Genomic DNA, 7,972 nt, shown 5'->3' on the forward strand with positions numbered 1-7,972 from the left:
ACAAAGCTACACAGCACCACGCACAGGTCTTTCATCACTGTCTGCTACAGTCTGGAGATGATGGATGGAAAAAAAAAATAAAATAAAAAAAATAATAATAAAAACAAAGCTGGGAGTATAGGATGGCCCAGAAATGTACCAATTACTTCCAGGCAATAATTCTGAAAACAGGAGATTTTATGATGAAGATTTCATGTTTTCTCCTTTTATCATTAAAAAATACTATTGTGCTTTGTGACTGAGTAAGCTACTTCACAGTAATGTGCTAGAATAGGATGAATGCATTAAAATACACCTTTAATCAAGTAACTAAACCTAGACCAAAAGATCAAAGGAGAAGGAAAACTACAGTTACTATAGGTATGTAACTAGAAATACAGAATACAACCCAGATGAGAAAGTCAGTAAATTTTTGGTGTGATCTTCAGGTAGCAAATAGGAAACATATTAACATTGAAATTAAAGAGATGTATTGATTTACAGCTGCTGAGAGTTAGCTGTGGATCTGACTTGATAGACAAGCGTGATAGTATAAAATGGAGTCTGAAAAATCTCTATGCTGAAAAATCCTCAGAGGCAGGAGTTGTTTTAAGCAGCAAAATCCAGATTGATTTTACCTAGTCCCTGACAAAGGATCTAGGGTTTGGATCATTTAAAATCTGACTGAGGCATTATCTATTGCAAACTGGTAGCCATTTAGTCCTGTCTTTCCTTAAGTTTGTTTTTTTTGGTTTCTAACAGGAGTCGTCCAAGGGGAGGTATTCTTAGTAAAACACCTTGAATACAGATACATTATGGTGTGTTTTAGAGAAGCCCTATTCCCAGGTGACAGCCCAGAGTCAGTCCTTTTACTCTACCTTGTGACTACAAGGAAGCACAGGACCTGATCCCCACTGTAATCACTGAGAGTTTTGCCTTGACCAAGGCCTACACCCTGCATATGAGCTGTGTTGGTTGGGGACAGCTTAGGGGGAGACTCTTATGTGTACATTAAATGACCATTTGGACTCTAAATACAAGGAGACCAAAGCAGATGCCTCTTTGGGCTGCTCTTACACATCCTTCTCTTGCAGGTGATTCTTTTCACAATCTCCTGTTTTGCACGTCCACTCCAGAAACCATCCTTAATACATGTAGCACAGTATCTTAGGGGTTGTGTTGAATTAATAGGAAAAAATGATGACATGAGGAAAAGACGACCTTGCATAAGGACAGTTTCCAGTTACTCCGCTGCCAGTTGAAATAACATAACTTTTGAGCAAAACAGTCACAGGTGCATCACCTGCTGCAAGAACAACCCAACTGGTCATACAGCAGATACTGAATCACAGCTATTAGTCCAAAATATTTAGAAAAATGAGTACGAAGGTCAGATTACTTTCACGGGCTGGGTTTTAAATTGTGATGGCTCATCAGCAGCTACTCAGAGCAGTAAATACACTCTCTAAAAGGAACTACTTAGGCCATCTCAGGCTACACTTGTGCCCACTAATGAAGAAGAATCTTAAATCATGCACTGAGTATTTCTAGATGAGACTATCAATCTGAAATCCCGTGCTAGGCTTGCAGGCAGGGAAGATACTGTAAAGCATAATTCCACTGTTGGGTTTCAGAATTGCTGGCTGTACCAACCCTCTAAACAGAACAATGAACAACACATCTATTTGAACAGGTTTTTTGTCTATTTCTATTTTCCTGAAAGAATAACACATACAGATTAAAAAAAAAAATCAGTCACATTAACGACCAGACACAAACAGGGAAGAGATTAACACAATCTAAAGCATTTACTCCAGAAAGCACAATATGCAATAGAACTATATGAAAAATAACAGTTGGAATACTCCATAAATGAGGCTCTTCAATATAACCACAGTCAGATGTTAGTTTGCTTCTTTCTCATTTGGTCTTAATTTTCCTTTCTAGAGTCATTATATAAACTCTCCCTGTTAAACTAACTAATTATCCCAAGGCTGGCTGTTTCATGTTTATAACATCAACAAGATTTAAAATCTTGTGTATTGTGTTCTTGGGAGCTGCTCTCAGGAGTTAATTCTAGAGTGAGGAAATGCAAACATGCAGGTGTATGGCTGTCTGACTCTGGCAAAAAGAAGTATTTACTTACGGTCAAAAAAAAAATAAAGCAACAGTTGAAAATTTTATGTCCCCAGAGTTTAAAAAAATACATGTATTCATATATGTATATATACATGTGTATATATACGTATATTATACGTATATGTATATGAAAACTAGAAATGCAGATAACCTATTCATTCAGTCAGGCAGTCTGTCTTCTTTCATGAGATATCAACATGTAAGGAACATCTGGTAAGATGGGAATACAGCGAGCTCAGCCTGTTCCTCACCTTCACCGGCGGTATTTCGGTGGCACACAGACACATAACTAGGTCAGGGAATAGGACTAGTTGCTACTTTTTTCCACTGAATGAAATGACAGAAAAATGACAAAATTTTGACAGATTTTTATGCTGTTCCTCTGAGGATACCCCTCTCAAAGCCATTTCAGTTGTGCTGGTAGGAAGCGTAGAGTCCTGGTGTTCAGATTTCCCCATTTGCTGGCATCAGACCAGCAGCTCTCTTCTTCATTTACTGCCCTTACAAATTTGTTTCCATTTTAATATTTGGTATGTGACTCGTCACAAGCACTGAAGCACAGACCCTTGCCCCAGCACTGTAAGTGGCTACATAGACTGTGAGCTCTGTGGTGTTAACTCTGCTTGGCTTCAGACCACAATTCATGCTGGGATGTCAGATGTCTCCTCCTCATCCCACGTAATACGATGGCCCAAGCTGCTTCACCCATCTGTTAGATTTTGCCATTTAAAGAAACTCTTAGAGGGGGTGGAGACCAATGAGTGTTTGCAGGAGACGTAACAGTCTTCAAGTATTACAAAACTACTGTTGAAAAAGAAAGGAGATAAGCCAAATCTAAGTGCTTTTAAAATCATACCCTTGAAAGAAAAGAACGCTATCTCTGCTTGCAAAATAGAAACTCCATTTAACAATTCCATCAAAAAATACAACTTCGCTTATTCCAGGAAGAGAAGGTAGAATGGCAAAGCTCTCAAACTGTATTCCAAATGCTAAAGCCAAATCCTCTGTGAGATTCTGAAATTGTGTATTGCTAGTAAAACACTAATGGGAAGCCGTTCTTTTCCATGCAGATGCCTTTAATATCTGACTGTGCAAGAAGTATTAAAACACCTAGGAATTAAATGCTGAACTTTTTAGAAATTACACAAAGAAATGGAGAACCACTGAAGCGGAGCTTTCCAAGAGACTGCACCACGAATTCTCTTCATTCTGTGTGCTTCAGGTAAGCAAAACAATTCCAGTAGTGCTAGAAGCAACACGCTTAACCCTTAGGTTGGTGGCATTTTCTATGCTGCGTACTATAAATCCACAACTCTGCCTGACCTTTGGTAAGACTGGAATTGAAATCAAACCTTAGTGATGTAGGAGGATGCAAGTCTTTTGTTATGTGTGTGTGGTGGGGGAGCAATGTTGAAGAGTGATAATTTTGCAGCCTTTGTAAATCACTGTTGCTCTCTTCAACACATTTCCAGCTAAGGGAGAATAAACAGTTTCTGTCCACTTTCGAGCCTCTGATAAAGTACACATTTGTGTTATGTTTCTATAATCAGTTTACTCATGAAAGTTCAGATCAGACATAACATCTGGTTTGCAGCAAGATATTCCTTTCCAAAACAAAAACTGAATTAGGCTATAATGAATCATTCAAGAGTATTGATATTACAATCTGAACTGAAATAAATGTCACAGAACTACCAGACAGTAAACACAACACTAATAAGAGTAGAGGATATAACTTTAACGTTTTGAAAAAATGTTTTTATTAATGTTTGGCATTGTCAATTTTTCTGTCATCTCACCTGAATTTACACTGAGCTATCCCTTTCTTTCTAGTCCAGTGTATTTTCCATCTGGTATCTCACTCTTAGACTGTATCAAATGGCTAGAAAAGGATAACTTCTTCTGTCTATAGAGCTGACCTCACCCTGCACAGTCTTAGAGTAGTCCAAAGAAAGAGAAGAGTATTGTGGATGGAGAAGGTAATTCCCACCAGAGGATCCCCCCGAAACAAGCAATTACTAAATCTGTCCCCTAGATCATACAGCATACAACTCTCACACATGCAACATGTTCAACAGTTTTCAAAGCCCTGTGGGCGACAGGGTCACTCACTGTAATGTAGCTTTTATCACTTATTATCTGGACAAGATATTCTAAAAATTCACTTGACATGAAGAGTTTGCGGTTTGTGTTGCACTGGAGACTAGCTGTCTGGGTAGTGAGTCAGCGAATGATAGGTCAAGTTCAAAAGCTCTATCCAAATACAGCTATTAAGCATTAAAATTTGCAGCTATTGATCTGAATTCAGATTAGACCTAGGTCACGCAGGAACACAGTATCAGAGCAAGGAACTCTGAAGTTTGCCAGAGCACATGGGCCTGTTGAGACCAGGGATGTCCATTCCCAGAACCCTCTTGCCTTGCTTGAATTGAGAAATGCCCCAAATAAGCTTTTTTCTTTCCGTGGTCCTTTAAGAAGTTAATATCCTGGGCTTAGATTTTCCAGCTTTGACTTTCATTTCAGGGCTTAAAATAATACTGTCTTGTCTGCATAGGCAGCCTCTGTTTCATTAAATAACAGCAGGAAAAAAAAATCAACAGGATCTCAAGCCCAAAGCTTAAAAAAATCTTGGTAATGTCTCCTTCCTTTGCCTTCCACTGCCTACAATACACTTGATGAACAAACCATAAGCTTTTTTTTTAAAAAAAAAAAAAATCAAATTGTAGGGTTTGATCTCCTCTTATTTTAAAACTACTCAGAAGCCAGAAGTACACATGGGAGCAGGAGATCTTACCCTCATCACAGGAGATCTTGTAGCAAAAGGAAGAACCATAACTGGTGATGGATGCGTGAAAATGAGCAACACGCCCCAGCAGCAGCTCTAAATCTTGTTATACTGAGGAATGTGAGGTGACTAGAAAGAGGGCAGAAGTTACGGCACGAGGGACTTTGCAACACAGGTGCAAACAAAATGTATTGCAAACAGCAGCATGAAGTTCATTAGCAGCGGTAATAACGGCTGTGGCTCTCCTGATGCGTGCCATAGAGCACGAGCTGCACGGAGCAATGCCAATAGGAAAAGTAACAGCAGGCTGAACTTCTCATAATGCACTCCAGTCTGATACAGGCACACAGGAAAGAAATTCATCTCTGACTGTGTGCCAAGTCTGGGCAAGATCTAGAGAACATCTGCCAAGATACATTTAGCTGAAAGTTACGGTTTTGGTGGAGCAGACAGCATCAACTTCCAGCAATGTGCAGGACTCCACATTTATAGTTGCATGAATATACAAATAGGTGTTTGCATTTGGAAAAAAAAAAAAACAAAAAACCAAAAAAAACACTAAACAGCTGTTGATTTTTTATTTTTGTATTTTTAACCTGCTTGTAAATAGATACATTTAGTTTTTCTGCATTTAATTTCTTGTATTTATTTTAAATGCAAGCAAGTGTATACGTAAGGCACAAATAAAAAGAGAGAAGGGGTTCACAAGAATGTATGTCACTTGAGCTTGTTTTACTGAAAGTCAGCAGGACTTAAACTCTGATGTGCTTGTTTCCTTTTGACACTGAAAACGTGTCAGCACTTGCACTGCTAAATGCCATAATGAACTGGCCTTCTACTTATTTTTAAAATAATTTTTATCATGCACGCTAGATGGTGCTAAAGTTAAAAAATGAGTGGCAACTTCAATAAACTCTTCATGAGACGGGCAAAATACGTGTTCTTCCTTTGCAGTACTTAAAACAAGAAATCAGGAAAAAATGCCTATTTACCCAACTGTCTTCCTGACTGCTGATCATCACGCATTTTCCTAAAATTCTGTTTCACTGGTTTTGTTCATAATCACTACTGATTTTTAGTTGCATATTTATGAAATTTTTGCAGTCACTTATAGCATCTTGCATTACTGACAGCTGAATGAATTGCAGCAATATAAGTACAAGGTACAAATAACATAGAAATACATTTCACCAGCCATCAGAAATTCAAGATCTGTGTTCATGACAGTACTGGCTTGTGGAAACATTTGAGAATAGAATTATTTCTCTCTCAGTGATCATATTGGATTAACCTATTAGTTTATGGAAAAGTTATCATATTACTTGACATTTCAAACAGACAAACTGTACCAAGTATGTCACTGACCTTTATCTTAGCTGCAGTCTAATTTCTGAGCAAATCAGGCTCTTTTCAAAGCATCACAGAAAGGACTAAGCAATTCAGAGTCTGACACTGTTTAATAGGTGTCCAGCCCCAGCTGAAGACTGATAGACCCTCCTGAAGGCAGTGATTGAACACAACTGGTCACAATCAGACACGGATGAGAACACAAAATTGGTGAGGAGCTGGATTGGTCACAGGAAACGATACATGCAGACGTTGAATTACTTAGAAATATATAAATGCTTGAATCTGGCTGATAACATTACACTGATTAATTTGAGATCTTTTCTACTTTTCTACCTTAGTAGCTCCTCATGGAAAGGTATTTATTTCTGCAAGGTTAATAATTCCTTAGGCAAAGCCAGAGGCTAACTTGGGCTGTGGACAGATGTCCTCTTCCAGATTGAGCTGTGCAGCTGAACATGCTACTGACCTATTCTTCTTCCATGGCCATCAGAGGTTCTCCTCTACTCCTGTCCCTCCCTGTTAGCAGATTCACACGAATCCTCTTTCATTTCAGAAAACACCACACTGTTAAGCCTATCTTTCCAGCTACCTTTGAAGCAGAAAACAGCAGAGTCCACACTATTCTCTCTGCTGAGAGTGGGCAGAACTTCCCAGCAGACAACTAAGACGAATCAGCAGTTCCAGGGTGACATCTTCAGCCAGCATGGCTGTTTACAAAGTGAACACCAACCCCACAGCCTCAGCCCTGTCCAGCTACCAGCTCCAGTTTTGGAAAAATGATTGCAAATCATTCCAGAATTGCAAATCAATGGTCTAGGGAAAAGGAGGTAGGAAGTAAATCTAATTGAATTTTACAGTACTTCACAAATACCCCTAAATATTTGCACAAAACCCAACAGTGGTCTTGATTCTTTTTATCCAACACCTGCTGCTCTGTCACAGTTCAGCATTAAAAAACAAATGACTCCAATCTGTTGGAAATAACAAAAGGCAAGAGAGTGTCAAGTGTTGTTTGCACAAAAAGAACTGTGCAATAAAGTAGTTCATAAAATCATGAGCAAAGTTCACCTTTATCCTTTACAAATAACATTTCAACTTCTCTGTGTGTGTATAATGAAAAAAGCAATGTTTCATCACATACAGCCATCCTGTACCTTTCAGTGTATTATCCTATCTATTTTTTGCAATGAAGTGAAAAGCATTTAAAAAGCTGTGAACAGAAATCACAATGGATTTAAATGTGGGGAGACCATTAGAAGCTAGTAACTCTCACCCACTCCTTGATTCAGAGAAGAATAATACATCTTTTTCTTCCTTACATCAGATAACAGCACACTTCTTCCGTAGGAACTAGTGACAACCTCTCCTGTGTTCATCGCTAAGAAGACCCTGTATCTACTACCAGCTCTTGAATATATTCTTTAAAATATCATAGACATTGCCACAAAGCTATAAACCTAAAAAGCATTTTTTAATAATTACAGGAGGATATTAGCCCTAACCTAAAAAGCCTACAGCTTAGCCTACAATCCTACTTCAGGATTCTTTGTTGCCTTCAAGAGGATTTGTACAGATGCAGGAGTTTGACCAGAAGGCCATTTCTAGAAGCGTCACGCAACTTCACGGAGATTAATTCTGCCATTCTTAGGGTCGGCATGGGATTCTTCCAGAACATCCCCAGACAGGATAAACTGATCTGCTCAGCAAATAATTTCTCCA

Source organism: Nesoenas mayeri (genome assembly GCF_963082525.1).
Source record: "Nesoenas mayeri genome assembly, chromosome: 3".
Classification (NCBI taxonomy): Eukaryota; Metazoa; Chordata; class Aves; order Columbiformes; family Columbidae; genus Nesoenas; species Nesoenas mayeri.